The sequence below is a fragment of the Petaurus breviceps genome, unplaced genomic scaffold, assembly GCF_028583685.1.
Source record: "Petaurus breviceps papuanus isolate PSGF00001 unplaced genomic scaffold, PetGlider_PUasm1.0 98, whole genome shotgun sequence".
NCBI classification, from domain to species: domain Eukaryota; kingdom Metazoa; phylum Chordata; class Mammalia; order Diprotodontia; family Petauridae; genus Petaurus; species Petaurus breviceps.
This window is the reverse complement of record NW_027187460.1, coordinates 32,036,874-32,045,853: the sequence shown is the minus strand read 5'-3', so window position 1 is coordinate 32,045,853 and position 8,980 is coordinate 32,036,874. Positions and strand designations below refer to the sequence as shown.

General features: G+C 40.2%; 1 pseudogene; it reads left to right on the top strand.

Moving 5' to 3' along the window:
* Positions 1 to 1,004: 1,004 nt before the first annotated feature.
* LOC138155873 (general transcription factor IIH subunit 1 pseudogene) lies at positions 1,005 to 2,565 on the top strand (annotated as a pseudogene).
* The last annotated feature ends 6,415 nt before the right edge of the window (positions 2,566 to 8,980 follow it).

The window sequence follows — 8,980 nt, the reverse complement described above, 5'->3', positions numbered from 1 at the left end:
CCTCATGATAATAACCCAATCCCACACCACTAATAAGCACATTATGCTCTGGATCCTAATAATGTCTCAATAACATTTCCCCTTTGAAGACAGGAGCATCAGCTTATTAAATTAATGGCTAAGCGTAGCCCACACAATTCCTACCTCAATAAAATCGACCTTCTCTCCCGCCCCGTCAAAAACCACTATTGTTACAAAGGCAATAACACATTATAAATCTATCTCTTTACAACCATAGTTAAACAACCCTGGAGATTGATTTCCCAAGCTTCTTGGAGCGGGTGCCAGACCAAGCACTTTCAGCACCGCAGCTCTGTGCATGCTGAGGACCCTGCTCCCATCCCAGTGCAAGCGTAGCACTGCCTCTCTGAAGCTTTAGGAGGGTGGAACTCTCCAGAAAGGTGCATCCTTTGTTTAGGGGAGAGTCTCTAAAAGCATTAAGAAAAACCGCAGCGAGGATAGCAGGGAAAGGGTCTTGATAAATGAGCTGGACTTTGGGTTATTTTTTAAAGCACAAATTGTTTGAGACTATCTTAACAAGATGCATTCCTGGCGGTCCGGCCCCTTTGGCCAGAGGCGACGGCCCGGGGCGATACCAGGATTGGGCCGAGCTTGAGTTGAGGCCTGAGGGGCTTCGTGAAGTGCGGTTGTCTGGGGCAGCACTAGCGGCTGCGGGTCTCACTACCATCTTCACTATGTAGAGAGCGTATAGTGAAGAAAAGCGTGAAGGCTGGAAGCTGAGGGAACCGAAGGTGTCATGGCGGAAGTGTTCACCTGTCACGTGTCCTCCAGGCTCCGCCTCGTTACCTCCAGTCACGTGCCTGTGTGCTTCCCAGCCACCAAGCGAGAGGGAGGAGCCTCGCTCCCCACCTTCAAGGGTGTTGGTGGAGGGAAACCAGCCTCAGTCTGGTGGCACCAGTGAAAAAAAAGAGCAGAGAGAAGCTTTCCCCACTGTGCCTCCCTCCTGGCCAGGCAGGGGCTTCAACACCCTCCTTCAAGCCGGAATGGCGCCTTCATCAGAAGTTTTACAGACTGTGAAAAAGATGCTCCGGAAGAAGCAGAATGGGGCCCTGCACCTGGGGACAGAAAGGATAACGGAGCCCCTGAATCCAAAGACAGGTTTACAGTGAGCTCTGTGTATGTGGACATGAAATGCCAGAAAATCATTCCAGAAGGAAGAGCTGAAATCCAGCTTCGCTTGGCCCTGGACGCCAGAGACGCGACCTGCTTCCGTCTTTCTCAGGAGCGCATCTGTAAGGGAGCGAGATCCCGTAAAAGACCTTCAGCGGTTACTGCCCAGAATCGAGAGGAAAGCCAAGGAAGAACTGGAAGAGAAACACTGGACGCAGCAGGAAGGTGCATTCTGTTCCGGCTTTAGAAAGGCCGGTCGTGAGGCAGGTGATGGGCCCAGAGGAAGCTCGGATGCTGCGGATGGCCCTGCAGCCTCCGCGGGCAGGCGGCATTTCTGGCCAACATCACCCCCAAACCGATGGCTGTGATGGCCCAAGAATAGTTTAACTAATGATGTCACTGAGGCCATGTGCAGGACCTGTCCAGCAGTAAAGATGAAATATTCAGAAAAGGTACCACATACCTTTACAGAAAAAGAGTTCTGGACACAATTTTTAAAGTCCCATTATTTTCTTAGAGATTGGCTTAACCCAGGGTCAAAAGATATCTCAGCATAATGTGCTGAAATGGATGAAAAGGTTTTAAAAACAATGATATCTCTAGGAGTCAAAAACACTGTTAGATCTAACAGTGCTGGAAGATAAATCACTAGATGAGGGCTATGGGGTTTCCCCTGTGCCATCTACTTCCAAATTTCAAAATCCATGAAGGCAACACCACGATCATCAAGAGATTTAACCATCATAGTGCTATGATCCTGGCAGCCGGTCTCTAGAGACATGAAGCACAAAATTATCATAACAGTGAAAACAGCAGCATACCTAGGAACTCTCTAGATTCAGATTTCTTTCAGCTGCCGGTCAAAAGGGTGAAGTTAACCAGAATCCACTATGAAGATGGGAAAAATAGTAACATAAAAACAATTGCATTAAGCCTAATGGCCCAACTCCAATTCAGTCCCTCCAACATGCAACAAGTCAGGATATTATCAGTTCTTTTCAGAGTATTAAGCAAGAGTATTAAGAAACTTGCACAAACTAACTCAGGTTCTTTCAAGTGGTGCTGCAAGTAATACAATCACAGCTCTACCCCCTAAAGTAGCACTTATGAAGGGAGGACCACAGCAAGCCATAAATCAGATGGTACCAAAAGACATTCAGTCAAAACTCAGAACACTTGTATGTGGCCAGGAGGGAGCCTCTGAGGCATTTCTGGTCCTGTTTTCTAGTTAACTCACCAGTCATAGAAGAAAAGGTAGTGAGGATGAAGAGTAATTTGGAACAATTCCAAGTTACTAAGCTCTACCCATTCCAAGAAAAAATCTGGAAACAGTATGTAAGCATAAATTTGCTAAGTCACATAGAAGAGATGCTGCAGATGGCCTACAATAAACTCCACATATGGCAATCCCAGTGCCTGCTGAAAAAGACATGAAGGAACTCTGGGTGTTAGAGGCTTTGGTCCCTGGGATACTCCCTGTAGCAGTTGTTGGAACTCAGCCTGCACAGCTCACATATCACCCAGATGATACTTCATGGGCCTTCTGCAGCCACTGGACTTGGGAGCTGCTGCTATTGAACTTGCACATTCTGGAATGAAAGAAGCTGTGGTTAAACTTGAAAACTGGGTGGTAAATTAAGGCAGAACAAAAATAAGTTTAATTACAAATATATACAAACACAATATTTTTAAAAGACACTTTAGTGCCATTATTCAGGAACTGCCTTTGATTTGCATTAAGAACTGCCTTCAGAAATAAAAAAAAAAAGTAACTTTAAAAAGGGTGAATTGAGAAACATCTGAAAATTTTTGTCTAAATTTTTTAATTTTTTCTTTATTTTTCAACATTCATTTCCACAAGATTTTGAGTTACAAATTTTCTCCCCATCCTTCCCCTACCCCCCCCAAGTTAGCAAGCCTACTGAATACCCCTTCCCCCAGTCTGCTCTCTTATGCCCTTCCCCATCCCACCCCAACTTTCTAGCAGGGCGAGATGGATTTCTATACCCCAGTGACTGTATATCTTATTTCCCAATTGCATGTAAAAAACAATTTTTTTTAACATTTGTTTTTTGAACTTTGATTTCTAGATTCTTTCCCTTCTTCCCTCCTCACCCACCACCACTGGGAAGACAAGCAATTCAATGTAGCTGAATTGTTGCACATGTGTAGATACACAAAATGTTTCCATGGTACTTATATTGTGAAAAACTAACTATATTTCCCTCCATCCTACCCTGCCCTCCACTTATTCTGTTTTCTACTTTGACCCTGTCTCTTTTCAGAAGAATTTGCTTCTAACTACCCTCACCCCTAATCAGCCCTCCCTTTTATCATCCCCCCTCTTATCCCCTTCCCCCCTACTTCCCTGTAAGGTAAGATACCCAAAGGAGTATGTATGTTATTCCCTCCTTAAGCCAAATTCAGTGAGAGTAAGGTTGGCCCATTCGCTTTCACCCACCTGCTCTTCCCCTCCATTGTAACAGTTTTCTCTTGCCTCATTTATATGAAATAAATTGCCCTATTCTATCTCTCCCTTTCTCCTCCAAATATATTCCTCTCTCACCTCTTAATTTTATTTTTTACACATCAACCCTTCATATTCAACTCATCTTGTGCCCTCTGTCTATGTATATGTACACACATATACACACTCACATGTATTTATATACACATATATCCTCTATACATACATATATATGTATGTATACAAATATATGCATATATATTCCCTTCAACTATCTTCATACTGAGAAAAGTCGCACAAGTTATAATTATTGTTTTTCCATTCAGGAATGTAAATAGTTCAATTTTAATAAGTTCCTTATGATTTCTTTTTCCTGTTTATCATCCCATGCTTCTCTGCTTCTTGTATTTGAAAGTCAAATTTTCTGTTCAGCTCTGGTTTTTTCATCAAGAATGCTTGAAAATCCTCTAAATTCATATTTCCCCCTGAAACATTATACTCAGTTTTGCTGGGTAGGTAATTCTTAGTTTTAGTCCTAACTCCTTTGACCTCTGGAATATCATATTCTAAGCCCTTAATGTAGAAGCTGTTAGCTTTTGTGTTATCCTGATTGTGTTTCCACAATATTCAAATAGTTCCTGACTGCTTGCAGTATTTTCTCCTTGACATGGGAACTCTGGAATTTGGCTTAATATTCCTAGGAGTTTTCTTTTGGGGATCTTTTTCAGAAGGTGATCAGTGAATTCTTTCAATTTCTATGTTGCCCTCTAGTTCTAGAATATCAGAGCAATTTTCCTGGAGAATTTCTTGAAGGATGATTTCTAGGCTCTTTTTCTGATCATGGCTTTCAGGTATTCCAACAATTTTTCAATAATCTCTCCTGGATCTATTTTCCAGGTCAGTGGTTTTTCCAATGAGATATTTCACTTTGCCTTCTATTTTTTTAAATTTGTTTGTATCTGTTTTATAGGATCTTCATTTCTTATAAAGTCATTAGCTTCCATTGACTCCAACCTAATCTTGAAGGAATTATTCTCTTCAGTGAGTTTTTGAAATTCTTTTTCCATCTGGCCAATTTGGCTTTTTTAAGGCATTCTCCTCATTGGCTTTTTGGGCCACTTTTGCCATTTGAGTTAGTCTATTTTTTAAGGTGTTATTTTCTTCAGTCATGTTGTTGACTCGCTTTTCATGATTTCTTGCATCATTCTCATTTCCCTTCCCAATTTTTCCTCTACTTCTCTTACTTGATTTTCAAAATCCTTCTTGAGCTCCTCCATGGCCTGCAATCAATTCATATTTTTCTTGGAAGCTTTTGATACAGGAGTTTTGACTTTGTTGACTTCTTCTGTTTCCATGTTTTGATCCTTTTTGTCCCCCAGAAAAAGGATTCTATGGTCTGATTTTGCTTCCTTTGTTTGCTCATCTTGCTAGCCAATTACTTGACTTTTGAGCTCTTTGCCATGGTAGAACTTTGCTTCCAGAGTGGAGAGAGCTTTGTCTGGGGTTTTTGTAGTTGTTGTCAGAGCTGTGAGGAGGGCACCTTCTCTATAGCCACCAAAAGCTCTGGCACTCTGGCATTCCACACCCTAGGACCACCACCCAAGACTGTGATTCAAATCCAAACAGGTCAGAACAAGAGCAATTGCCCTCTGAATGGTCTCTTGGTCCCCCTATGATCTGCAGACCAGGAGCTCTGGAGGCAGCCACATGGCAGCAGCTACAGCCACCACTCCTCCAGCACCTCTTGCCCCATAGGCAGGGGCCGGATCACACTCTTTTCTCCCCCAGTTCCAACAGAGTTTCCCACCAACCTTTTACTTTCTCTTTGCCCTTTATGGGTTGAGAAGTCTTGAAACCACCACAGCTGCCTGTGATTCACTCTGGGTCTAGGCCAACATGGCTCATGCAAGACTATGCTTGGCTCCCATCCTGGTGTGATAAACCCTTCCTGTCAGCCTGCCAGGCTACCTCAAGTGAGAGATTTGTTTCTCTCTGTCACTTTGTGGGTTCTGTAGCTCTAAATTTATTTAGAGTCATATTTTACAGGTATTGGAGGTGGTTGGTGTGGGAGCTTAAGCAAGTTCCTGCTGTTACTGTGCCATCTTGGCTCTGCCCTATCTAACTTTTTTTTTTAAGTGTTTGCACAAAGTAGAAATTAAATGTTTGTTGTTTTTTTTTTCCTTCACTGGATCATGGTACTTGTTTGTAGTTTATCATTTTTGTACTTTATCATCATACTAGATCAGGGGTGGGGAACTTATGACCTGGAGGCCACATGTGGTCCTCTAGGTCCTCAAATGTGACTCTTTGACTGAATCCAAACTTCACAGAACAAATACTTGGATTTGTTTGAATTCAGTCAAAGGGCCACACTTGAGGACCTGGATATCCACATGTGGCCTCGAGGCTGCAGGTTCCCTACCCCTATGACTAGATTACCATCTGTTTGTACTTTACTAAAACAGGTGGGAAAAGGAGTATTTTTTTCTGGGTAATTTAATCATTTTATTAATAAGGCCAGAAAGTTATTAATAAAAGGATAATCATTTGGCCATGTCTCTCAGACCAAAGACTGAAAAAAGAGTATTATAATATAGCAGGGAGAAGCTGTCACTCTATCAGGAGACAGTTATGGTCAGAGGCATCTTCTGCTCTGTGTTTCCTATGGAAATGAGAAGCAATAAAATTGCACTGAAAACTTTTTTTTGTGGTTTGGGGTCCTGAAATGACACAAGGGAAACATTTTTGCAGAAAGTCTTGAATTTTTTATGCAAAACTTTTTTAATAGATGATGGAGCTACATGTTTTTATGTCAGTGCACATATGTACTACTGAGATTTTTTTAAGGCATGTGCTTTGAGGAAACTGCTTTTTAAGAGTTTAAAGATCTTACTAGTGAAAAGAACTATAAGAATCATTTACATGTTTTTACCTCTTTTAAGAGAAATAAAAAGTGTTTCTCAAGTTTGTTTTTCTCCAGTTTCTACCTGACTGTTAAACTATTTTGGGCATATCAGTAATCATTGCATAGAGTGGAAAGCATGTGAATGCAAAAGAAAAGAGTTTGATATTATATTGTATCTGGAATCTGTACCATATTTTATTCCTAATAGAATCAAACTACTGTTTATCTAAGATTTAACTGTCTTGTATTTAAAATTATATTAAAAAGTTTTTTAAAAGATGCATTCCTTCAGTCATTCAATAAACATTTAGAACAGTAAATATACCTGGGAAAAATTCAGTAGAAGAGTTGATGGAGAAGACTGCATCAAATGCAGTGATGTGTGGAGGGTAGAAAGTTCAATTCACTCTCCAAGTACGGCCACTCGCCATCCATTTCAACCAGATGCATTTGTCCTGTGAAATAAGATATCCCTGTTTCCTAAACACGAGAGGGAAAGGAAATAAGAAAGAAAGAAAAAAGAGAAATCAATTTTTGTATATGATGAAGGGGATGGGGTGGGGAGGAGGGCAAGAGGTTTGTGATTAAGAGGGATGAGAGTTAAGGACTTAACAGTTGATAATGCTTTACCATTTTCTGTATAATTTAGTAGAATTAGTAATAAAATCACTTGAACTGTTTTGGGTATATTAGGAACTAACTTACTACCCTTCCTCCAAGTAGATGGCCTTCTTTATATAGTCAAACAAAACAATTCAATATGCTGGCCATGTCTGAAAATGTATGTCTCTATATTTTGAGTTCTATACCACTCTGTCAAGAGATGGAAGATATATGTCATTATATCTTTAGAAGTTACTCTTTTTCATTGAATTGATGAGTATTCCAAAGCTGTTCAAAGTGATTTTTCTTCATACTATTGTAGTTGAAATCATGCAACAAGTCTCTGAGTGCTGTTCATTTCACTCTGTTTTCAATTTGTACACATATTCTCACATTTCTCTGAATCTATCCTGCTTATTTCTTTTTTCTTATAGTCCAATGATATTCCATCCTATTCACCTGTATTCAGCCATTCTTAAATTAATGGACATTGTTGTTTCCTATTCCTTGATACTACAAAGAAGGCTGATACAAATATTTTATTTATGGGTCCTTTCACCCTATACTTAATCTCTTTTGAATATATGTCCAGTAGTAGTATTGCTAGGTCTGTGGTTACAGAGAGCTTAGTGACTTTGTGGGTACAACCTTAAATTGTTTCCCAAAAAGGTTTAATTTTATTTTGTTGTTTTTTTTTTAACATTTTATTTTAGACTCAAGGGTCAGAACACAAATACAGAATAGAGAAAAGAAACAAAAACATCATAAACTTAAATATTGGAATTTAAGTACAAAGAAAAAAATAAAAGCATGCCATATGCGTAGCAGAACATAAGAGAGGATTCACAATATGTAACAGTAAATTTTCATTTAAAGAAAGCCCATATGATAAATAATACACATTGTGTTGAGAATTGTCCACCTTTTCTTTGCTTCCTTGTGAGTTTTCTTTTGTTCTCTGCTGTGAACTTTTCACTTTGTTTTTTTTTCTTCCCCCCCCACCCCACTCCCGAAGGCTACAATAAAATGTAGATGTTTCTCTATAGTTTTAGATACATACAATATACATATATAAATACATACATATATAAACATATAGTTTCCAAAACATATCCCACTACTGATCTTTGTTTTTATGTTTATCTATTGTTTATGTATATCTATTGTTTCCTATCCCTCCTGCCCCATCTATTTTACTTCTACCCAGTACCTTGCCCTCCTATAATTTGCTTACCCCCCTGCAAGGATCCCTCCCCTATCCTCCCATTCCCATAAATCTAAACACATTTCTATACCCCGCTTTTAACTATTCCCCCAGCCTCCCCTCTATTCCTCCCTTGTCCTCTTCTCCCTCCCTATACCCCTACCATTTTATTTTTTCTTAATTTAGAGAACTTTTCTACTCTTCTAAATATATATGTACTGTTCCCTCTTAAACCCATTCCTGAAGAAAGTAGGTTAGTGGAACTACCAGCTCTCCTCCCCCATCTAATTCCTCTGTATAGATTCTACCCCTTGCACCTCACTTGTATAAAATAATTACTCTTTTTAGCTGTTCCTAAATGGTTTTGATGGGGTACCTGGGGTCTAGATCAATTTGTGAAACCAACTTGTAAAACCAGTCTGTGAAGTTGTAACTGCAATTTGTCCTTTCCCACCCTTGAGCTCTGCCCCTTCTCCCTATTCCACACTCCACCTAGGCAACACCCAGTGACCCCTTTGTTCTTACTTAATCTCTTCATTTCTTCTGGGCCTGGCCCACACCCTCCTTTGTCCTTGCCTTTTGTCTCCTTGACCTGGCCCAATCTTATCTAAACTATCTATTCACTTGCTCCACTTGGTCAGCTCTGACCTTTGTCTATGCATTGAGGCCC